General features: G+C 42.2%; 1 long non-coding RNA gene across 1 annotated transcript in view; it reads left to right on the top strand.

Annotated features, from left to right (window-relative positions):
* Nucleotides 1-23,914, top strand: part of LOC123462983 — a 58,857-nt gene extending 34,943 nt beyond the window's left edge. Inside the window, exon 3 of the long non-coding RNA XR_006638609.1 lies at nt 23,323-23,914. This is a non-coding gene — a long non-coding RNA (uncharacterized LOC123462983). The remainder of the gene's footprint in view (nt 1-23,322) is intronic.
* Nucleotides 23,915-24,681: the final 767 nt, after the last annotated feature.

Here is a 24,681-nt window from a genome sequence, read left to right as displayed (position 1 = left end):
TAGTTTTGTTCTCCATTTTCCCCTACACCCTGAATACTTCTGCATATGGTTTTAATTTTTTTTTGTTGTTTATTTATTTGAGAGCAACAGACAGAGAGAGAGAGATACTGAAAGAGAGAGAGAGAGATTGACAGAGAGAGAGAGAATGGGCGCGCCAGGGCCTCCAGCCACTGCAAACGAACTCCAGACGCGTGCGCCCCCTTGTGCATCTGGCTAACGTGGGTCCTGGAGAATCGAGCCTCGAACCGGGGTCCTTAGGCTTCACAGGCAAGCGCTTAACCGCTAAGCCATCTCTCCAGCCCTGCATATGGTTTTAAAACAAGACGCGGAAGTATCCATTCTGGACGGAAGGCAGTGACACTCCAAGAATACCATGGCAAATTGACTAGTGCTCTAAGGGCAGAGGAAAGTTGTTTCAAATGGTTCAAAGAGAAGGAAAACTCTAATCCCCCAAGGCTCCTGTCAAATCCATATTCCTTAATTTCACAAAATTTCCCCCAGTCATTTAAAAGACCCAAATATCATTTTACAGTTTGGAAGTAGTCATAGAGAACCTTTCAAATAGTTTAGAACATTCTTCCTTCCTTGAAGGGCTCAGGAAAACTGGGTCTCCTTTGCAGGGATATAAGGACTTGTCCAAGCAGACCAATGGTCCTTCTTTCTAGAGGGTGGGAACAGCCATCCCCAGGCTCTGCTTGGGCTTCATGGTGATGACTAGCTAGAGAATTCCTCCGAGCCACAGAGGCAGGCATTTCCCTGTTATTTCTGGGCGAGATTCACATGTCTGTCATTGTGTGGAAGAACGCCCAGTCCCTCCACTACGCAACACTGAAGGAGAGAAAGTTTCCAAGTGAGAAGAAAAACAAGGCAAGTTGCGAGATAGGCAAGCAGGGCCTCTCGTTGTCTTCCAAGAACAGCGCTTGTGCCCCTGCCTTCATCTGCTCAGAGGCAGGCTGGCTTCTGACCATCCTTGGCTGCCTACGGAAGTGCGCAGTAGGCATAGTGAAGATTTAAGGAGACTACCAATATGCCCAGCATGGTGCCAAAGATCCTCTATGCAGCGTCTCTTTAAATCTGGCCTACTGTCCTGAGGCAGATATTATTTATTTTTATGTTTATTTGATTTGTTTCTCATCTATATTTCACACATGAGAAAATCAAAGCATAGACATGCTAATTAAGCTGCCCGTTTTCACAGCTACTTAGTAGTTAAGCCCACTCAGAATTCTTTTTTGTTGTTGTTGTTGTTTCTTGTTTTTCAAGGTAGGGTCTCACTTTAGCTCAGGCTGACCTGGAATTCACTATGGAGTCTCAGGGTGTCCTCGAACTCACGGCGATCCTCCTACCTCTGCCTCCTGAGTGCTGGGATTAAAGGAGTGTGTCACTAAGCCCAGCAGAATTTTTTAAAATTAAATTAAAAAATTTTATGAAAGGTAATACTCTTATATCTTCCTCCTCATCCCCATTCCAATGATGTCCCTTGGTGGGGTTACTGGTACTCATTTGCAGGGTCCCAAAGGCCTCAGTCAGCCTCTAAGAGTCTTGCTACATGGACCACAAACTTTTTTTTTTTTAATTTATTTATTTGAGAGCGACAGACACACAGAGAAAGACAGATAGAGGGAGAGAGAGAGAATGGGCGCGCCAGGGCTTCCAGCCTCTGCAAACGAACTCCAGACGCGTGCACCCCCTTGTGCATCTGGCTAACGTGGGACCTGGGGAACCAAGCCTCAAACCGGGGTCCTTAGGCTTCACAGGCAAGCGCTTAACTGCTAAGCCATCTCTCTAGCCCTGGACCACAAACTTTTAATCCTCTTGCCTCAGTACTAGGATTATAGGTGTGTGCTACTCATTGCACCTGGCTTCTAGATCTTCCTGACTCTGAAAACTGCTTACCCAGAAAAACATGAAGCTGAAGTACAGTCTCTAGGGAGCACAGGAAAGACCAATACTTGACAATAAGGCTGAGCCTCAGTTGTGCTATTAACAGCCACTGTCTATGTCCCAGCTAAATTGTTTATATGCGTGGTCTCATTTAATGCTTCTACACTTATGGTATAGACTACCCTGACCCTGGAAAATTTTTCTTCTCCTCTAGCAGGCTCTTTCCTTTTTTCCCCTCCCTCCCTCCCTCCCTTCCTCCCTCCCTCCCTCCCTCCCTCCCTCCCTCCCTCCCTCCCTTCCTTCCTTCCTTCCTTCCTTCCTTCCTTCCTTCCTTCCTTCCTTTCTCTTCTCTGTGCAACTCAGAGGCTGTAAGTACAGGCTGACTACATTTTACCTTGCCTCCAGCCTGGCCTACCATGCAAGCTATGTAGGCAGTGAAGACAGAAATATAATTTAGTTGCTTCTGTGTTAGCTAGAGAGGATACAAGTGTCCCTCTCTGCTCTGGTTTAGCACATCGCCTTGAGTACACAGTGCCAACACAGTGACCTCAACCACAGCTTGAAGCTGATTACCAGCTATCCTGCTGCAGAGGTGATAGAGTGTCCTTTCTTTAAAAAAGAGATAAAAATAGCGAAGAAACAACACTTTCCTTAGTTCTCTGAAAAGCTGGCATCCTTCCAAGATAGACTTATGTACTTTTTGTACTTGGAAGAAAAAAAAAAAAACGAGATGGGATTTGGTCCAAGAATGGTCCTACAAATGAGAGAAATATAGAGCAGGCAGCTGGAGCAGAGCAGCCAAGTGGTACCACCAGCTGCAGGCCCATTAATTAACGTTCGCTGGTATGTAGCGGTTCCCGTGACCTTGATTCTTGTTGAATTCACAGAGATAATTTTTACAGAGCCTCTACTTTTCTCACTGCAGTGTATTTATCCAAGGAGTACCTTGCATATTTCCCCTCATCTCTCCAAGCAGTAAATTTATTCTAATTGCAAAGAGATATAGTAAAAGCCTGATTGAATGCTTGGCAGTTTATAGAGATTTATTTCTGAGGCTTAAGGGGGTTTTTAGAGTGTGTGACTAGAGCAGGTTGGGGGGAGCTGGGGAAAGGAGCCCAAGAGAAAATGTAGATTTAATGGATCTATAAAATTACCCCACTGTAGATAACTGCTTGTTCCAACGGAGTTGAAACAGCCTGACCCAAACAGGATCTGTGACAGCCAGTCCTATGTGTGATGGCTGTAGCGTTGCATTGCATTGCATTGCTTTGGGTTTTCAGACTTCCGGATGAAATTCTTTATTCCCTGGCCAGGGGGACAGTGTGGAATCTGTTCTCCAGAGGGAAAAAAAAGCACAGTTAACCACACACTTCTAAGTACCATCAACTCTGCAAAGAGTTGAAAGTCAACCTCCAGGACCTTCCCTAGACATCGCTGTCTTCTCTCCGAACCCTGAAAGCTCAATTCTGAATGTTAAGCTTGGGAATCCTGGAAGGTAGATCCTGAGAGCCCAATCTTTAACTCTGGGTTTCAGACCAGGAACAGGGTACCTTCTGAAGCCTAGGTACCCCAGGGTCTTCCAACTGATAATGAGTCAGATGGACACTCCAACCCCAACGGAGCCTTTGGCTCAAAATGGGATTTGCATGCACACAATGCTGAACTTTCCCCTGCAAACCTTCTAGGCTTTTGATCCCAGGAGTGACATTCATCTTTTTTGCAGCTGTTTTGTAAGTTCTGCTGAGGATGCATTTTAGGGCTTCCAACTGTTAAATTGGTTATATTGTAAATCTAATCACAGTACTCAAATGGAGACATTTGTTCTGGAGGGAGAAGTAAAACAGAAAAGGGTCCTAAGTAGAGATTAGTGAGGAGCAAGACCAGACTGAATTCACTGACCTCTTTAGCCACAGGCTGCTTGGGGTATGGGTCAGTAGTTGGGGTTCCCTTGCTTTCTTTCTAAGGAATTGATGTAAAGAGACTTGGGGAAAATTCTTACACTTTTTGATTGTGAAGTAAAATACTCATACAGAAAACTGAGGCCTAATAAGTCATGAAAATCTTAGCAGTGATCTCAGTAAGTCTGACAGGGACAAATCTCTTCCCAAGGTTTCTACCATCCTCTGAAAGGAAATCGTTATCACAGCTTGGATAGGAATCACTTCTTAATTACTTCACTCCCAAGTGTGCATCTATGTAGACTACGGTGACATCTCCTCTGCTGTGGAACTGCACGTCAATGAAATGAACAACCTGTTCTTTCATGCTTGGCTTGTATTGGCTACATTGTATCTGTGAAAATCACCCACTTGGTGTATGACTGTGGACTACATGCATTTCAGCACAGTGGTTTTGTCCATGTACTGCTGATGAGGACTTGGGTGATTTCTGGCTTGAGGATGTTGCTAAAAATGCCAAGAGAGCATTCTTGGGAGTGTGTGTGATGCACGTGGGATATGCTGAGCTTCTGTGGCTGAGGTCATACAATCCTATTTGTGCAAAATTTGAGTCAAGACTAACCCTAGATTTAAGAGTAACATCAGGAAGATTCACTCAGCAAACATAGACCATCCTTACTCTGTGTAGACATACATGTTCATGAGGTGTCCTTTCGTTCCTAGTGGCACAGGATGTGCTACAGAACCCTCCCACAGGAAGTCACTGCTAAGCGACTTCAGAGATGGGCAATATGTATGTGTATCTATTATGTATTATTATTTATCGTGTGTATCAAGTTGGCTGAGCTATATGACCTAGACATGTGCACAAGCATTATTCTAGATCCCCGAAGGCGTTTTTTTTTTTTTTACAATGAGATTAACATTTAAATTAGTCTCTTTCAATCAGCTGAAAGCCCTGACAGTAAAAAGATCTATTTGCCTCAAGAAACAAGAAATCCTGCCAGCATATGTTTTTGGACTTGCACTGTGCTTTTGACCTGGGTCTCTAGCCTGAGGTCTATCATGATTTACCAAACCCTGTAGCCGTTCGTGTCAATTCTTTAATCTCTCTTTCTCTCTCTCTCTCTCTCTCTCTCTCTCTCTCTCTCTCTCTCTCTCTCTCACAGACGCACACACACACATATACTATTTGCATAGGCTTGTCTGGCACCGCAGGAACAGAAAGTTTCTCATTTAAGAAAAGGGAATACATTGAAAGCAAACAGTTTCAATCTTTGTACACTCTTGGACAATGACAGCTTGTTATGGATTGAATGTGGCTCACCCCCAAAGGTTCACGTGTAGGAGGTCTAGTTCTCCACAAGGGAGTCACGGTGAGGTGTGGGAGCTTTAAGAGGTGGGGCCTAGTAGGAGGTCCCTCAGTCATTCAGAAGACAATGTGGAACTCCAGCTTATCTAGCTTCTTTTTTTCTGTTTTTTGTTTTTGTTTATTTTGAGGTAGGGTCTCACTCTAGCCCAAGCTGACCTGAAATCCACTACGTAGCCTCAGGTTGGTCTTGAATTTACAGTGATCCTCCTACCTCTGCCTCTGGAGTGCTGGGATTAAAGATGTGTACCACCACGCGTAGCTGTCTGACTTCCCTTCTTTTGGTGACTTGTGCCATTGCCTTCCATAGTGGGGTCCTTAACAGGGCTCAGATGATGCTGGCTTCATGCTCTTGACTCTCCAAACTGTGAGTTAAATAAATCCCTTTACTTCCTAAAGTTAGTCTGCCCTAAATAGTACATCACAGTAATGCAAAATGGACAAATGAATTCCTGTGAATCTCCTGTTTCTGAAAAACAAGTTACTTCTGACTTCTGAAGAGCTGAAAAGACTTGTCTTCATATGGAAGAGACCTAAGAAGGGTTGATATTCAAAATATTTAAGCCCTATGCAATAGATACCCCTGACCAGTCAGAAACATCACAGTTCACAGACACTGGGGCTTGCTAGGTATATTTATAGGCCAAATCCCAAACTTTTCTTAGCACAACCAAACTCAACCCTTTGTTTTGCAGAAGAGACCCCAAGTTTCCTGGGTTCACCTTCCAACCCTCCCAGAGCAGCACATAGCCTCAAAGCCCGTGTAGGCAAGCACAACCCACTCTTGGGTTTACCCTGGTTTTTACTCACACCCAAGGCTGTCCTTGAGTAAGGGGCTTGCTTGCTGGCTACCACAAATCCAGAGAGCTTCCAGAGCAAACCAACTCTTACACATCAACTCAGAATCACAGCTCTTATTCCACTCATGAGTCAGTCTGATAGTTAATCTCTGGTTAACAAGTTGAAAGGATTTAGAATTACCATGGAAACAAATCTCTTGGCCTGTCTGTTAAGAGTTTTCTAGGTTAGGTTACTTGAAGTGTGAGTTCCCACCTCATCTGTGGAAGCACCGTGCCCTGGGCTGAGGTCCCTGCCTGAATGAAATGAAAAAGCTGAGCACCAGCATTCCGTGTGCTCTGTTTTGTCACTAGAGACTGAAGGTGACCAGCTGTTCCATGCTCTAGCCACCATGTCTGTCCCACCGTGATGGATTCTATCTACTTGAAATAAGCCCTTCATCCCTAAGTTGCTTTCGTTGGGGGTTTTGTTGCAGTAATGAGAAAGGTGACTGATACAGTTAGTACTGAAAATACTTTATCCACTAATCAATGAATGCATGCTCATTATTTGCAAGACTAAATGATGTAACATTTTATGAGTCTTCAGGGGAATGGTTTTTAAAGAGGATCTCACATCTACAACAAAAGTCATCATTATAGATCATACAGTGACCTAAGCCTGACTTCAAGTCCTCATGGGCACAGACCTGGAAGAAAATTACCTACCCATGTCCCTTGTTTCCAGTCTACAGACTCATGCAGAAGTCCACAGGTTTTATTTAACATCAAGGCCCTGACTTATCATCATTCATTCATTTAACAAATAGTTATTGAACATACACCACTTGCCAGGTCCTGCTCCAGGAGCTGACTAGTGGCAATGTACAAAAGGAGGTAAACTCCTGTCCTGTGCTCCAGGCTGAGAAGTTGCCTGCAGGAAATTCTTTGCCAAAGCTGGAATCAGGCCTCACTGGGAACACATGTAGTCCTCCCCTCAACATACTGGCCAAGAAGCATGCCCAGATCCCATCAGGAATATTCTGCCCTCTTCCCCCAGCACAGCATATCTTCTCCTAAGCTCCTCACTTCCTGACACCATCCTCAAGTTCTCCCTGATTATAGTTGCCCTCACAGCCTCACAAGGTAAAAATCTTAAAAGCACAATATTTATTTCTGGTTTACCATACATATACCATACTACTTAGAACAAAATGGTTTTGCACTTCATTTGATTTTTATTCTGATAAAATATATATAACTTAAAATTTACCATCAGAACAATTTTTAAGTTTAGTGACATTAAGTTCCAAGGAGCAAAACGTTCACCCAAAGAGGCTGCATCCAATTTTTTTTTTTTTTGCCTGCCTAAAATCTCCATGCAAAGTATTACAAAGCTTGAATGCCTATTTGAAATGAAAGGGAAGAGTACCAATTTAATTTTTCAGTCAACTATCCTGTGCATGAACTTCCAAATTGTGAAACCAAGTAAGAAGGCTGACTTGTCTGTGCCTAACTTTGGTAAAGGCATAAGTGTTATATTGGAGCATGTTCCATAGCAGATCCTCGGAGGCCTCAACAGTTGCTCTGGCACCAGACCATGTTCTGTTCAGAGCCCTGTTCTCCTTTCCCGATGCAAATAAAGCCTCAGTCATCAACATACCCCAACCTGACAGCTACTCTTGATATCACTTCTTTCAGCTGGTGCAGAAATTCCCTACACCCATGTTGGTAAGGTATCATCTGATCCAAGGATCACTTAGGGAACCTATTTTATAACGGAGAACACTGGAGGCTGACAAGCCTTGAAGACATGAAAGGTTGGATCTGTAGAGATGGAGTTTCACGCACGGGGAAAGGACAAGACTTTTGCGTGCATGAATAGTTTTGTGTTCCACCCTTAGGAAAACAATTCTGTCATTTTGCCATGTCTATCTTAGAATTTAAAAGCTTGGCTTTGCATCTGGCTAACGTGGGTCCTGGGGAATCCAGCCTCGAACTGGGGTCCTTGGGCTTCACAGGCAAGTGCCTCTCTCTCTCTCTTTCTCTCTCTGCCTCTTTCTCTGTCGCTCTCAAATAAATAAATGAAAATAAACAAAAAATTTTTTTAAAGCTTGCCTTTGTGGTACCCTCTCTCAGCAGCCCCGCCTTCTGTAAATGGAGAAAGTATTTCTGCTGCGCCAACAACTCTGCTTTCTGACTGTAGCACTCCTGTGTTCTGCTTTCATATATTTAGCTTGCTACTGGACACTTCCACCAGGACACATTTATGGGATTTCAAATTTGATGTATATTCAACCAAATACCATGTTTTACCTAAAGTCAAGTACTCCTCTTATAGTTTAATTTCCACCAATGGTATTATTTTCCCTGACTTTTGTGTTTACAACCTTCAAATGATCTCTGTGTCTTTCTTTTCCTTTCAGCTCCCTATCTGGATAATTGACATATTCTATATATTTCATCTCTATATGTCCTCTCCATTCATTTCTTCCCTTCCATCTCTGTTACCAGTACTCTGGTGTGGGCCCTGCTGAGCTCTTGCCTAGAACAGCACAGTAGCCACCAATGTGGTCTCTTCGATATTGGTTACTTGTGACTCCTAGAATCTAGATCAACCCTCCTAGGTTCATTTTCAATCATGTGACTAGATCGTGAGCTACATGGAAGCACAGACCATGTTTCATTCACTTTCATATCTCCAGTGCCTAATGTAGTTGTTGACAAATGGGAGATACTCAATAAGACTGCAATGAATTTTTTTTAAACCCAAACTTTCAAATAGCTTTTTTTTATTAGAGTAAGAGAGAGAATGGGCACATCAGGGCTTCTAGCCACTGCAAACGAACTCCAGACGCATGTGCCACTATGAGCATCTGGCTTATGTGGGACCTGGAGAATCTAACCTGGGTCCTTAGGCTTTGCAGGCATGCACCTTAACTGCTAAGCCATCTCTCCAGCCCCACAAATAGGTTTTTACTTTCTGCTGGGAGACAGTCTGCTCTGACATTAAGAGCCCTCAAGGTCCACTTGTTCTTTCTCTGCTGTTGATCCCCTTTATGCTGGCAAAACAGAAGCACACAGCTTCTCTGTACTTTCATAGCTCATTATCTTTGTTAGCAATTTCTTGCCCCTCTGGAATGCCCATCTACTAAAATTCTATTCATTCTTTATTTTTTTTCTAAATTAAAAATATTTGAAGGATAAGCATGTGTTGCTTTTAAAATCAGAAGAGCTCTAAACATTTTAAAATTGGTATGCTTAAAACACTGAATGATAAAATTTGTTTAATTCCCTCTGGTCTGGACTATTAGGCAAGCAATGAAAAGTATAGTCATGCTTGTTTCTGTTATTATTTTGTATTTTATGTTTGACATTTCCATATCAAAATTTCAAAAATGTACCTGCATAACACAGAACTTCAGATCAGGGTGAGTGAAGAAAGCATATAGTGGTTGTTAGTGGTGTTCACTGATCATTGGGTTTTCTTCCTTCCTGAACATATTCCTCAACCTACTTGCACTTCAGTGTGGCCCACCACTTGTTTTGATCAATTAACAGTGAGCAGAAAAAATGATATGTGCTTCTTCTAGATGACAATCTTAGGACCCAGGGCATGAACATCCGTGTTTTCTCTATGCTATAACGTACAGCAAAGGCCATGCTGACTGAGACACACATGTAGCATGAGTGGGAAAAAACTTATTTTTCTAAGCCATTGAAGTTTGGTGGAGGTTGTTCCTGGACCATGAGGCTGCTAATCCCTACTGATACAAAACAGGAGGTAGCTTCTGGTAGTATTGATAACTAGACACTTTGAAGCTCTTTCCACTTCAAAGAACTGGGCCAATTTTATAAACAAGTGCCTTTAACTGTTGAACCATCTCTCCAGCCCCTAGATCAATTTTAAAGATATTGCTGGGCTTATATGGTAAGAAAACAGTTTAAAAACAGCCAAGAAAATGAGATGAAAGTAAAAAAAATAAAAGTGCTAAGAAAAGAAGAAAATGGGATTGCCCTGAGACCAATGCCATTAAAGCAATTCATGCATCCCTGAAACATCACTAAGGTGGGAAAAAGCGGGATTCCGAGTCTTGTGCATTAAGACCAGGATAACCAGAATGGCTAATTGGTCCCCCTGCCTCCCAGCAGCAGCAGATGTACAGTCTTACAACAGGGATTCACCAAAGTTAGTTCAAATGAGAGATTACTAAGCACCACCAGGGAGAGAAAGAGAGGAAGGAAGGAAGGAAGGAAGGAAGGAAGGAAGGAAGGAAGGAAGGAAGGAAGGAAGGAAGGAAGGAAGGAAGGAAGGAAGGGGAAGGGAAAGAGGAGCACACCCAGGTTAGACTCCAAGAAGTTTGGACATTAGAATTCTCAAATAAAGATTTTTTTTTTTTTTTTACAAAAACATATAATTACTGACTAGGCACCATTGTAGAGAGTAAGTTTTAACTTACTTAATTTTCTTAACTTGATAAACCAAGTAGCAAGTGCTATTGCTATTCCATTTTCTAAATAAAAAGCATGCTTGCCTATGATGTGCAAGATCCTGGGTTTGATTCCCAACACTGAAGAAAAGAATTCAAAGGCCGGGCAGGACAGGACAGGAAAGCTGAAGGGCAGAGAGATGGGTTTTTCCCTTCTACCAGCTTCTCTTAAATGATAGTGTGAATTCTAGCAGTTTGGATCTACAGTCTGCACTATTTATCCTTATATCTTTCTGCCTTTCTAATAGAGAATTAAATAAATAAAAAGGAGTAGAATACTAAATACTAAAGAAAGTAACATAAGATCCTCAGAGGTGATCATGTAGATTTTAATTTTGAGAGAGAAAGAAAGAGATTCCATAACAGATAATAAAATTGAGTAAGTACGCTAAATATCTGAATAATTACTGAATCCAAGAAATTTCTGGGGGCCTGGGGAATTTGCTCATCAGTTAAATGTACTTGCTTGCAAAGCCTCCCAGCTTGATTCCCCAGTACCCATGTAAAGACAGATGCACAAAGTGGCACGTATGTCTGGAGTTTGTTTGCAACATCAAGAGGCCCTGGTGCAGCTGTAACTCCTCTGTTTTTCTCTCTCTTTGTCATCCCTCTCTGTTTGTATATGAATAAATGAATAAATTTTTAAACAGAAGTATCTGGATACAATCTCTAGAATGAAGAATAAGGTTTAAAAGGGAATGGAAAATATAAAAACAGACTAAAAAGATTACAGATATGGAAGATAGAATGATAATTTTTCCAACAAACATTTAATTGGAATTTTATAAAGAGAAACAGAATGTAGGACATATAATATTTAAAGCAACAATAATCAAGAGTTTTTCTAAACTGATGAAATATCTAACCCCTGGTTTAGAAGCATAGTGTATCACTAGTAGAATAAGGAAAATCAGAGTTATTTCTTAGAGCATGGCTACATATTGTAGAGAAACTGATGGGAGAGAAATGGGAAGATCTTTGAAGTGACCTGATGGAAAAGAAGGGTCATCCACAGGGACTGACAATTAGACTTTCAGCAGTCTTCTCAGATGTAGCAATGGATGCAATGTGACAGTGGAATGACATATTCAAAGTGTGGAAGGAAAATAACCATCAAATATACAGTGAGAAAGGCTGTATTTAATGAAAGAGAATGAAAGGAAGATATTTTAAGATAAAACTAGCAGACCAAATCTGAAAAAAATCTTCTGGATTCATCACAGATTCTATTTCTTTTTTAAATTGTATTTTTATTTTATTTATTTGAGACAGAGAAAGAGAGAGAGAGAGAGAATGGGCATACCAGGGCCTTCAACCATTCTAAACAACTCCAGACACATAAGGCACCTTGTGCATCTGGCTTACGCTGGTCCTGGGAATCAATTCTGGGTCCTTGGGCTTCACAGTCAAATGTCTTAACTGCTAAGCCACCTCTCCAGGCCCAAAATTCTTTCTCTTAAATGGAACTGCCTAGATTACCCTTTGGAAGTCCCAATAGCATTTTATTTGAGCCTTTATTAGAACACTTATCAAATTCATGTGTAATTGAAGTAATGAAGTCATTTTATTAATACCTTCTACTTCCAGCACTGCTTTTTAAAGCCTCCAGACACAACTAGCTCATCTTTTCCCACAGTTCTTGTCAGGATGCTTGCATGCAATGTGTGTTTCATAAGAATTTGTTAGAATCAACTGGTCATTTTTGTTTTGAGGCAAGCCCAACAGACTGCCTTTTTTATGTGAGAGTGTGAGAGAGAATTAGCATGTCAGGGCCTCTAGCCACTGCAATCGAACTCCAGATGTGTGTACTCACTTGTGCACATGTGCAACCTTGCACGTTTGTGTCACTGTGTGTCTGGCTTACATGGGACCTGGAGCATCAAACATGAGTCCTTAGGCTTCTCAGGCAAGTGTCTTAACCACTTAGCCATCTCTCCAGTCCCTGGTCATTATTTCTTAAATGTTCATTGAGTATATTCATTGTGCATAGTACTGTTACTTAAGGACAATTTCAAACAAGTATATAATGCATGTTGATCATATTAACCTATACCTCTCTCCTCCCTTTTCTCATTCCTCTTTTCCATTAGTCTTTCTTGTTCCCCTACATAGTTTCTCCTCATTTTTCATGTCATATATACATACATGACTTTTTTTATGAGAGAGAGCAAATTGGCATGCCAGAGCTTCTAGCCACTGCAATTGAACTATAGACACATGCACCACCACCCTGTGCATATGCATGACCTTGAGCATGTGTTACCTGTGCATTTGGATTACATGGGATCTGGGGATTCAAACATGGGTTCTTAGGCTTCACAGGCAAGTGTCTTAACTGCTTAGCCATCTCTTCAGCTGAGATATATATAATCTAGGAATCACAAATGACGAACATATGATAATTGTCTTCTTAAGACTTGTTCAATTCACTTAATATGATTATCTCAAGCTATAATTAATTCCCTGCAAATAACACAATTTCATTCTCCTTTAAGACTGAAAAATGCACACACATGTACATATATAAACTTACAGCTTATTCCATTCTTTGTTATTGGACACCTAGCTATTGTGAATAGTGCTGTAATTTACTGACCATTCTGGTCATAGTTAAAAGACCTGAATGCAGTAGGAACTAAGGACTGTGGGGTTTGGCTTTTGATGATGAGAAAGAGTTTTGCCTGGACTGGGTTAGAAGAAGTTTGTGTGAGAAGCTTGCTGTTATGCCTATGTCCTGAGAATTTGTGCAGGGTTACATTATGTAGAACTGGACTGGTGTGAGCAGAAAGATATGACACAGAAAAAGGAAAATCTTTGGGCCAAAACTGTGGTCCATTCAGCTGCAGTTGTTTGAGAGATCACAGCCATTGAGATTGGGCCAGTTGACCTTCATTGGGACAATAGGAAGAATGCAGACTCTCTTTTGAAGGGGACTGAATGCTGAAAAAGTATCCTGTTCTTCAGTTCCTGCCTGGAGTAGCAAGTTGGTAGCCCACCTGGTACTATGGAGTATAAGAAATGCAGGAAGGAGAGGGTCATTGAATTTGTAACACAGTTTTGCTTTATGAAAATGGCCATGGGCAGTGTGAAGCAGTGTTGTTGGATTACGTGCATGGAGGCCATGCATATGAACTGTGGGTTGCAGTGGAGACCCAGTGAAGATGCCAGGACTATGGAATGGCTGCCAAGGAGAGCTGCCAGCACCAGATGAAGTTAGACTAGACAGTGAGTAGCCTAGTTGGAGGGAAGAATTAGAACTCCAAAGAATTGTCACTGGTTAGATTTATTAGATTTGGAGACTTGTCACTGGTTAAAGTTGTCAGACTTGGGGCTGTTTGCTTTAAATCTTATATTTCTTTGCTATGCCCAATGCCCTCTTTTGTAGTGTGAATGTTTATGTCATTATGGGTTTTTTGGTATTATGGCTCAGTTAAAAGACCATGTACTATAGGGATATTTGAACGGCACTGAAATTGATTTTAAAAAGTGGGGACTTTTAAAGTTGGACTAAATGCATTGCATTTTACATCATGAATGGTTATCAGTTTATGGGGACCAGGGGCAGAATGAGGTGGTTTGATTCAGGTGTCCCCCATAAACTTATGTGCTCTGAATGCTAGGTCTGCAGCTGTTAGCAATTTTGGAATTGGAGTTTCCGGGAGGTGATGTACTGTTGGGGGTGGGTTTATGGGGGTTATAGCCAGTTTCCCCTTGCCAGTGTTTGGAACACTATCCTGCTACTGTTGTCCATATGATGTTGGCCAGGAGATGATGCCCACCCTCTGCTCATGCCATTTTTCCCCTGCCATCATGGAGCTTCCCTTTGAGTCTGTAAGCCAAAATAAAACCTTTCCTCCCACAACGTGCTCTTGGTTGGGTATTTTCTGTCAGCAAATTGAAGCTGACTGCAAGAGAGTCCTTTGAGTAAATACCAAGAAGTGATACGATATATATATTTTTTAGTTTTTTGAGATTTTTATTTTCAAGTAGGGGGTAAGAATGGGCACCCCAGGATGTCTAGCCACTGCAAACAAATGAACTAAAGATACATGCATCACTTTGTGTATCTGGCTTTACATGGGTACTGGGGAATCAAACCTGGGTTGTTAGGCCCTTCAGGCAAAAGCCTTAAACACTAAGAAATCTCTCCAGTCCCTATGTTTTTAAATTCCTGCTGTTTTGGCTGGGGTGAGATGCAACATGAACGTACAGACTGGTTGTCTTCTTTTCTCATGTGTTCCATAGACCACCAGTCCCAAAAGATGGCTCTTTCAAAAGGGGTTTTATGGCAAGATTCTGTTCAGAAACACTCACATGGTCCTGTCTCTTTCTTGGAAGCCCACTTTCATTTAACTCAGCAACTCCCAAAGTTATGTGATATAAAACAACTTCCACCCCTTTCCTTATGATTATCTTAAAAGATTTGTATTTCTTTCTTTCTGTTTTACACATGTGTGTATTATTTGAGGTAAGGAATATATGTGTATACATATGAGTGTATAGATATGCATGCCCTGTGAGTGATGTGAGAAGTCCAGAGGAGAAAGCGGGGTGTCTTCATCTTTCAATTTTCCAGTTTCCTTGAGATGGAGTCTTCCACTGAACTTGGAGCTGCTGTTCTGGTCAGACTGGCTGACCAGAGAGTTTCAGTGATTCTCCTGTCTCTGTTCTTCACAGGATTGGGATTACACGTGTATGTGGCCACATCCACCCTTTTTACATAGGTGTTGGGGATCAAACTCACCCAGTCTCAGGTCCTCTCAGGCCTTCAACCTCATGTTTGCACAGCAAGTGCTCTTACTTATAGAGCCATTTCTCCAACACTGAGACTGGTATTTCTAAGGCCCTATTGTAGGAAAAGACTACAGGAGGCAATGTCCAGTTTGAATGCTCTCAAACATGGTAGTCAACTACCATTGTACTAACCACATAATTTGTTTTAAACTGTTTAAGCTCGAGTTTCTTTTTTATGTACATTTTTATTTATTTTTAATTTATTTTACTTTTATTTATTTATTTATAAGGGGGGAGGGAGAGAATGGGTGTGCCAGGACCTCTAGCCACTGCAAACAAACTCCAGATGCATGCATCACCATGTGCATCTGACTTATGTTGGATCTGGGGAATCAATTCTGGGTCCTTAGGCTTTGCAGGCAAGCACATTAACTTCTAAATGATCTCTCCAGCCCCCAAATCAGGTTTCTTATTCATGTTATCATGGTCAGTCCACTCCAATTCTAATATTCTGTGATTAAGGACTTTGGCAGTTATGTTTAATGATTCTGTCATTTTACAAATATTAAGTTCCTATGGTATGGCAATGCATAGGTGAGAAAAATTGGTGTGGCCACTGTTTCCCTGGGGAGCAAGTTTCCTAGAACTCAATCAGGACACTGGTATTTGGTTCCCAAAATGAAATCTTCTCTAGGTAAAAATTGAGAAATAATTGTTTTATTCATGTGTGTATCCAGTTGTGGAGGGAATCTTTAAGATCCAAACCTAGGTCTATCTAGATTTATGTTTCTATTTCACTATTGCAAGTAGCCCCAGTATAAGAAGCAAAAAGTATCCAGACATGGTGGTGCACGCCTTTGATCCCAGCACTCGGGAGGCAGAGGTAGGAGGATCGCCGTGAGTTCGAGGCCACCCTGAGACTACATAGTGAATTCCAGGTCAGCCTGAGCTAGATAGAGTGAGACCCTACCTCAAAACAACAACAACAAAAGAGTATAAGAAGCAAAAAGTTAACATATTAACTTCTAATTTTTAAATTTTTCATCTTTAACTTCCCTTGTAAAGGTTTATTGATGCAGCATAATGGAGCACTGTCATGAAAAGCCCTGCTCTAAGGACGTCTTTGCATGCATTATCTCACTTCATCATTACAATAGCCACATGATGCTTGTTTCCACTTTGTAGATGTTAACCAGCCTGCCCAAAGTCACTCTGAAGAAGCTAGCTAGGCTTTGACCCCAGGCAGTGTGGCTCCTGAGACTGGCATGCCTGGGATCTGTATGCCAATATTAAACTGCAACTACTCCTTTTTTTTAAAATTTAATTTATTAGTTTTCTTTTCAGTAAATACAGGCAGTTTGGTACCATTGTTTAGGCTCATCTGTCATCTACCCCCTCCCATTGGACCCTCCTTGTTGATGAAGATGGGTCGTGCATTGTGGAGTTAGCCCCCAGTTATTGGTATGATAAATGTCTCTGCAAATCATGACTCAACATGTGACTCTGACATTCTTTCTGCCCCCTCTTCCGCAAAATTTCCCTGAGCCATGTTGGGTTCATTTTTGGTCTGCTTCAGTGCTGAGGTGTTGGGGGCCTCTGAGGCTCTGGCTCTCTGATTTGGTAGGAGTTGATTTTTCTCTGCGTTGGTCTCCTTCCCCTTTGTGCTGGTATCCGGTTCACAGGAAAACATTACCCTTGCTGGTTTCGCCAGTTGTCCTTAGTTTCACTTGGGCCCCTTTTGAGGTATGTTGGGGCAGCTCTCTTCTTAGGATCTGCATCTATCTGGAAAAGAGAAGCAGATTCTCCAACGGAGAGTAAGTTAGCACCCAGAGAATTGAGATAACACTTACTTTTTTGATAGACAGTATGATAGGTGTAGGCCCTCTTATACCCCGTGATTGATGGTAGCTTGATATTGTAGAGTGGCCTTGTGTTTGGGTATGGTTCTGACTTGTTTCCCAGCTCCAGCTATGGGTCTAGTACCACTGAGGGGATCAGTTAGCCAAATCAAGAGCAATTGGTTCCCCACCATGGCTGTGTGCCACTATTGCACTTGTGTGGGCATCACATCAGGTTATTTGTTGGGAATTAGGTTAGACAATGCGTTGCTTGGACAGATCTTGGTCGTTTCCCCCAGTCGCCTATGTAGCACCTTCTGGCACTAGACACACTGACTGTCTGGGGACTGACTCGCTCCTGGCTTCCAGCCATGTCATTCCATTTTACGCGTCAGCTGCATATGGAGTCTTCAGCAATAGGGTCTTACCACTGGCCTTTGGTGGGTCATCAAGTACTCTGACAGAAGTCTGTCATTGTTTTGGGAAACCTTGTAGGTTTCTCTGACCAAAAGCTCATTGTGGATGGTAGGCCCACGCTGGAAGTGGGGGTTGCAGGTCAGTGTCCACTAAGAAATTGAGGAGAAACATAACTATTATACAAGAGTTAGAGAGGAGAGAGATAGCAGGGAGAGGGGAAGAGGGAGGGAGGGAAGATGTAGGAGATTTAGGTCAGTCTTGATCCTACCTTCTCCAGCGTCTTGTGGTTCAGGTGTTTCCTGTAAGGGTCTAGTGAAGGTTCAGCCATTTGGTCTGTCTTTTAGGAAGTAGAATTTTATGGTACCATTGCCGTTTGGGTCCAGATTACTGTTTTCCACCCTTCGAAGCCCTCCCTGCCCTCCCATCCATTTTATTGTCTAGTCCATGAGGTGCTTGCTGGGTATGTAAGGTATATTGGGTAGATTCAGGTTAGGTGTTGTAGATGAGTGAGACTATGTGTCGATTTTTTTTCTGTGATTGGGTAAGTTCGCTGAGAATGATCTGTTCCAGGTTCAACCATTTTTCCTCAAATTTCTTTATGTCATTTTTTTCTTACTGCTGTATAGAATTCCATTGGGTAGATATACCACATCTTTGTTATCCATTCTTCTAATGATGGACATCTGGGTTGATTCCAGCTTTTAGCTATTACAAATTGAGCTGCTACAAACATGGTTGAGCAAATCTCTCTGGCTTTTGGTTTGAAGGTTTTAGGGTAGATGCCTAGTAATGATATAACTGGCTGTTGGTATTTCTATAGTCAGCTTTAAGGAGTCTCCATATTGCTTTCCAAAGTGGTTGTACCATCCTGCATTCCCACCAACAGTGAATGAGTGTCCCTGCTTCTCCACATCCTTGCCAGCATTTATTTTCATTTGACCTTTTGATGTTGGCTATTCTTATTGGGGTAAGGTGGAATCTCATAGTTGTTTTAATTTTCATTTCTCTGATGATTAGGGATGATGAACATTTTCTTAAGTGTGTGTTTGCCATTTGTATCTCTATTTTAATCTATTTTTGAGGCAGGGTCTTGCTCTAGGCCAGCCTGACCTGGAGTTCACTATGTAAGTCTGAGGGTGGCCTCAAACTCATGACAATCCTCCTACCTCTGCCTCCAAGTGCTGGGATTAAAGGCGTGCACCACCATGCTCAGCTTGTCACTATTGTTAATAATCAGCAGTTGTCCAGTAGATTTTTCTACTGAAAAAGTCTAAGGCTTAACATCTCTAAAGAGCTACCAATCATATGGGATTTTGTATATGTGTGTATATCTAACCCCAGCTAGGTAGTGTACTAAGGAGATAATGAAAAAATTAAAAGCACTTTTTTTAAGCTGGACACTAATCTTCATGGCTATGCATCTATCCATATTCCAGAGGACAGTGCACTTTAGATAATAAGTTAACATAAAATTGGTAGTGCATTCTTAAACATGACAGCTCCATATGTCTGAACATTTTCTGAAAGTATTTCAAAGATAAGCTTTGACTCTCAAATAGGTTCTTTAAAACTTTCCAACACAATCCTGCACTCATAAAATTGTATCAGTTAGATGGCAAGAAACTATAATAGTAGAAAGTAGAGGATTATTTTAATCATAAAATAGTATATTGTTAGAAGAGAAACAAAATATAGTTAAGGAAATGTGAACCACACTATGTCAGTGGGAATTCTTGGCATTTCATTTTAGCAGTCATTTTACATGGAAATGAATAAAATATAAACATAGTACTTTATCTTGGATATGACAAGAAACTTCAAGACTGTAATGTGCATTAAGATAACATTCCAAACCTATCCTTTCAAATTTTCAGCCAAGAATTTGTTTTTATAATTTCTTTGCAGTTGGCAAACAGCTAACTTCTCCTGGAGATAACAGTTTTTGTGCTGATGGTCCAATCCCATTGTTTCTAACTATTAGCTTTCTGGGTGACCTGGACTAAATCTGTCTCCATTCCAGCCCAAATGAATGGCCTGGCTCTCTCAAGCTCTTTGCAGCTTTAAAATCTGTGACCATAGACTATGATGCATGGGAGACACTATAATAAGTACTTGTTAAAATATTGGCACTTGAAAACTTGGGCTCATGTTTTGTGGTCCATAAGTGATCAATCCTGTAGCCAGCTATGAATAACATATAAGCTGTGGCACCTATGGCCTGTTGGTGGCTTGTTGGCTTTTGTGTTGGTTAGTAGTGGCTGGCTGTGCTTGGTTTGAGTCACCAAGTATCTTTCTACATTTCCCGAATAATCCCTGATTCTGGACAAAACCAGCAATTATCTGTACTCCCAATGATCCCTAAAATGACCTTGAACACCGTTCCACAAGCAGCGGGGAGATGTGGCCACTACACTACACTGCCCAAAGTGCTTATGGCCTGGCTGCTTGGAATGTGAGAGCTGCCAGCTTTGCATTGGTTGAGACCCTCTCTGGAGCTAGAACACTGTCCCTGTGCCCCAAGGGGTCCAACTCTTTTGAAGGAACATGCCAGGGTCCAAGCTCCTGCAGAGTGGGCTGAAGCCTTCCTTGGTCAGCTTTTCCCCAAGCCCAAACATGTCACCTCAGAGCACTCCCCCAAAATGTCTCAGCCTGCTCCTTAAGATCTCAGCCTGCCCAAGTCCTTAATTCCTAAGTAGGTTCTGCTTCTTTCTTGTGTGGGACCTGGAATGTGTTTCTCCAAAGCTGAAATAGCAATCAATGCCTCATAATACCTCAATAATGGCTTATTGGAAGAAAATGAGAAAACAATTCTGAGCTGCCTGGTAAATGACTAATAATAAGTTACCCTGTACGGGCCACTTACCATGGGTCACATGCTTTACCACACAAGAACGCTGTGAGGAACAGGATACTCTTATTTTACAGTTGAGAAACACCTAGGCACAGAGAAGTAATTTTGTCAAGATCACATAGCAAATAAAATACTGCCAAGTAAGCCAATCCAAGTTGCCAGACTGCAGACCAGCATTCTTAGCTAAAACTCTACTGCCTCCCATGGATGAAGGAAAATGAAGCATAAGTAAATACAATTTGTATGATGATAAAGTAAAAAAATAATAGGTGGTTCTAGAAGTAGCTTTAAAATAAAGCATCTCCTATAGCTTATATATTCATATTGCTATAGGTTATGCTTATTTTTGCTTTGCTTTTTTTTAATTTTTAAATTTTTATTAACATTTTCCATGATTATAAAAAAAATCCCATAGTAATTCCCTCCCTCCCCCCTGACACTTTCCCCTTTGAAATTCCATTCTCCATCATATTACCTCCCCATCTCAATCATTGTACTTACATATATACAATATCAACCTATTAAGTACCCTCCTCCCTTCCTTTCTCTTCCCTTTATATCTCCTTTTTAACTTACTGGCCTCTGCTACTAAGTATTTTCCTTCTCACGCAGAAGGCCAATCATCTGTAGCTAGGATCCACATATGAGGGAGAACATGTGGCTCTTGGCTTTCTGAGCCTGGGTTACCTCACTTAGTATAAGCCTTTCCAGGTCCATCCATTTTTCTGCAAATTTCATAACTTCATTTTTCTTTACCACTGAGTAGAACTCCATTGTATAAATGTGCCACATCTTCATTATCCACTTTGCTTTTAAAAATAGTTTTGCATGTATGTAGGAATGTGTGGTGTGGGGTGTGTGTGGCATGTGGCTGTATAGTGTATGTGTGTGTGTGTGTAGGTGAGCAAGCCTTGTGCTCACATGTGGAGGCCAAGTGCATGGTGTCCAGTTTTCTTGAGATGGAATCCCTCACCAAACCTAGACCAGCTGACCAGTGAGCACTAGTGATTCTTTTGTCTCTGTTCCCCATAGGACTGGGGTTATAAGGATGTGCATACCATACCCAGGTTGTACGTGGGTGCTGGGGATCCACTTTATGTTGTCTCAGGCTCTCATGTTTGCATGGCCAGCACTCTCCCCCACTGAACCATTTCCCCAACCCCCTGATTTTTGCTTTAGCTCAAACCTTTTCAGTCACTGGTGAGTTGGTTGGGGCGGTAACCTGATACCAAATATGATCAGGGTTGGTCATTCTACTACTTCATTAGACCTCCTGCTTATGTTTATTTCTACTTTAATGAAACATGGAATCGGATTCTTTCATGCAGATATGGACTGATCGTGATAAGACAATGGCTTTGTTATGAATATGGTAGTAGTTTTGTATACTAGCTGGGTTTAAATTATACTTTTCTTCCTACAGCTTTATACTTCTGCCTCCCCAGGGCTATTGGGAAGCATGTGATAAAGAGGGTGTGCACTGGACTATGGCAAAGGCCCTGCCATGCCTCTCGTTCCCCTGTTTACAGTTTATACATGTGTTTCCTTCAGACTGTTAGCACCTAAGGAAGGCATTCATCTCCCATTCCATTTTTACTGCAATCCGGTTTATGCCGTAATTTTTCTCCTAAGGGAAAATATGTTAACAATGCTTGTTTGGACCCCCGTTGTACTTTTTAAGGCAGAGAAGTCTCTTGCTCTTTTTAAGGCACAAGGCTGTTAAGGTTTTTATGACTTGCAAACGAAGTGGTTTTTCATCTTCTGCTATTAGACAGCTAGAGTAGAAGAGAGTGCCTTCCACACCAAATAAATTAAGTATCCAAGTAATATACAGCTCCAGATACGTTTGCCAGACTAGCATAACTGGATAAAGTCAACAGATTAAATGTTCCCCTGGCAATTTGTGAGGGTATGAGATACAGCACCTGGGCTGTCCCAGTTGGTGTCACCACTAAATCACAGGCAAAAGAGCTCAGGACCCCAGGGCCCTGAGTGATGGGCAGGGGCTGGTTTTTTTTTTTTTTTTTTTTTTTTTGCTGGATGGAGCTCTTGTTCCCTTCTAGGTGTCATAGTGGTCATTCGCCTTCCTGGAGGGAATGGAAAGCTCTTAGAACAATGGAGACTGGGGGAGGGAGGAGAGCCTTCCTCTACTATGAGAAGACTAGCTATTTATATGCCACCAAGTTGGGAATTCACCAGTATAGTCGCGTATGGTTTCACCATGTCAGAAGAAAAGTCAAAGACAGGGAACATCTTGTCTAGGAATCAATATTTATCACTGTTAAGGTCAGTGCCAGAACGAAGCAGAAAAAAAAATAATAATAATAATAGTGACTATAGCCCTCTTCCCGCTTTCCAGGTGTTGATCAGCAGAGTTTGCTGGAGAAGAAAACCCGGTGCAGGGGGCTGAAATAGCGATATCAGAAAGCCATAGGCATGCAAGCTCCAGGTGTTCACCCTGGCCACTTCCTCAGCAGGTTTGAGGGGCCAGTGTTCATATCAGTCTGGTGTGAACCCACCCGTTTCATGCTGGAAGGGTTCAGGCCGTCAGTAGAAACATGGGGTGGGAAGGCAACAGAGATTTATAGAAATTGCAATTCCAGATCGTATTCACTGTACTCAGAAGTCAAACAGGGCCTTCTCTCCAGCCCCCTGAGGTCTCATGGGACACTGAGGGTTCAGAGGTGAATGTGAAAGGAAGAAATACCCTCACTCTTCTTAACTGCTGTGGGTACAGCTCTGAAGGTGAATGCCTTGTAGAGAAAAATAGCAAGCCTGCCAAATATGCTGTGCACTATCTCTGAGGTTAGTAATTACTGGACTCTGGTCCCTTTGTGGAAGGGACCAGGATGCGCATAACCTATTGTCACTTAGAGTACCTGACCCACGCAACATCTGAATTCCAGGTGAAATCTTTGCACTGGGTCAGTTGCTGAAGCTGTCCTGGGCACACTGATGAAGTTCATGGTCATTTAGACGGAAGAGGGGAAGAGACGCTTCCCAGGGCTGGTTACTAACGCGGCCTTGAGAATGTCAACAGACTTATTGTCTTGTTGCGTCTGCAGGCAGGAAGGCAGAAATCAGCGGCTGCGAAGCAGGTGTGCCCGTCCCCCTACTTCAGAGGCCACTCACTTTGAAGCTGGAGAATCAAGGACGCTGGTACCTTCAAGGAAACGGGGATATAATTATCACAACGCTCAATTTGCTGGTGACCTTCCATTCCTCGGGCCTACCCTACTCCCTTTGCTGGCACCAGCCCAGGTCCTCGCAAACAGAGCTTGGTGTCCCAGACACTCAGATGGAGGAGCAACCTCATCAGGCACCCTTTGAAATCCATCCTAATCTCTTTCTACTATACTGCTTTCCCTGACATAAATCCGCCAGCCCGCAGGGCCCCAGGCCCCTCCGCCCAGGGAGGCCCACACAGGCCAAGTGGAGTCTCAGCAGCCTGGGTGTGGAATTTATGCCTCCCTTCATTCACCTGAGCCGCCTGTCTGGGACTCTCAGCTCCACCGTGTCTGTAAAGGTTTCAAACATAACCTTCCAGCTTCTTACCAACCCCCCCCCCATCACTCTGTCATAGAAGGAGACTTCTCAGAGCCATAGGAAGCTCAGAGAAAGGAAGCTTAATTTTCTTATTGCATGTGAAATGCTGAAAGCAGAAGCCCAATAAAACGAGTGCAGAAAAACAAAAAGAGCTATAAATTGTCGTTTGAAGAAAGTACGTAAAGAATTCATCTACTCTAAATACCTAGGGGTGATTCCTCGGTGACAGTGTCATTAATCTAGTATTTGGTTTCCTTGCCTTCACTGGGGGAAAGCCTGGGCTGTGTCTGCTAGACTTCCATGAGTCAAGGATTATGCAATACTTTTATCCTACTCCGCGTACACACACACACACACACACACACACACACACACACAAGCCTTGGTCCTAAAAGTCTAAGAATTCTTTCAAAATACTAGTAATTTATTATCCATTATCACTAAACTATACTTGTTGCCATTTCACATTTTACTTGTCTTGAAATAGGCATAAAATTCTATTTCATGGACATCATAAACTACCTAAGCTAAGCTGATAGATTTAATGGAAAAACAGCTCTATAAAATCAGAAACAAATTAGGAACAACCACATCCCTATTAGGATTATATAATGTTTTGAAAATTCTAGTCAGGCTGTCTAACCTTTTGATTATTGTGACATAATGTTGACATCTCCAACTGCGGTCCGTGGGTGGCAGGTTGGACTCACCTGTCAGGAAATCAGAGCATTGATGTCAACTGGTAGAGATGTTTCTTCCTAGGGAACCCTTAGCAACATCCATTTCTAGTTGTTCCAAGTTTGGCATCTAGTGGGGAGAGGCTGGAGCGCCACTAAGCATCCTGCAACTGGGCAGCCCCACAACAAAGAACTTTCCAA

The sequence above is a fragment of the Jaculus jaculus genome, chromosome 8 (assembly GCF_020740685.1).
Source record: "Jaculus jaculus isolate mJacJac1 chromosome 8, mJacJac1.mat.Y.cur, whole genome shotgun sequence".
NCBI classification, from domain to species: domain Eukaryota; kingdom Metazoa; phylum Chordata; class Mammalia; order Rodentia; family Dipodidae; genus Jaculus; species Jaculus jaculus.
This window is presented reverse-complemented; position numbering and strand designations above follow the sequence as displayed.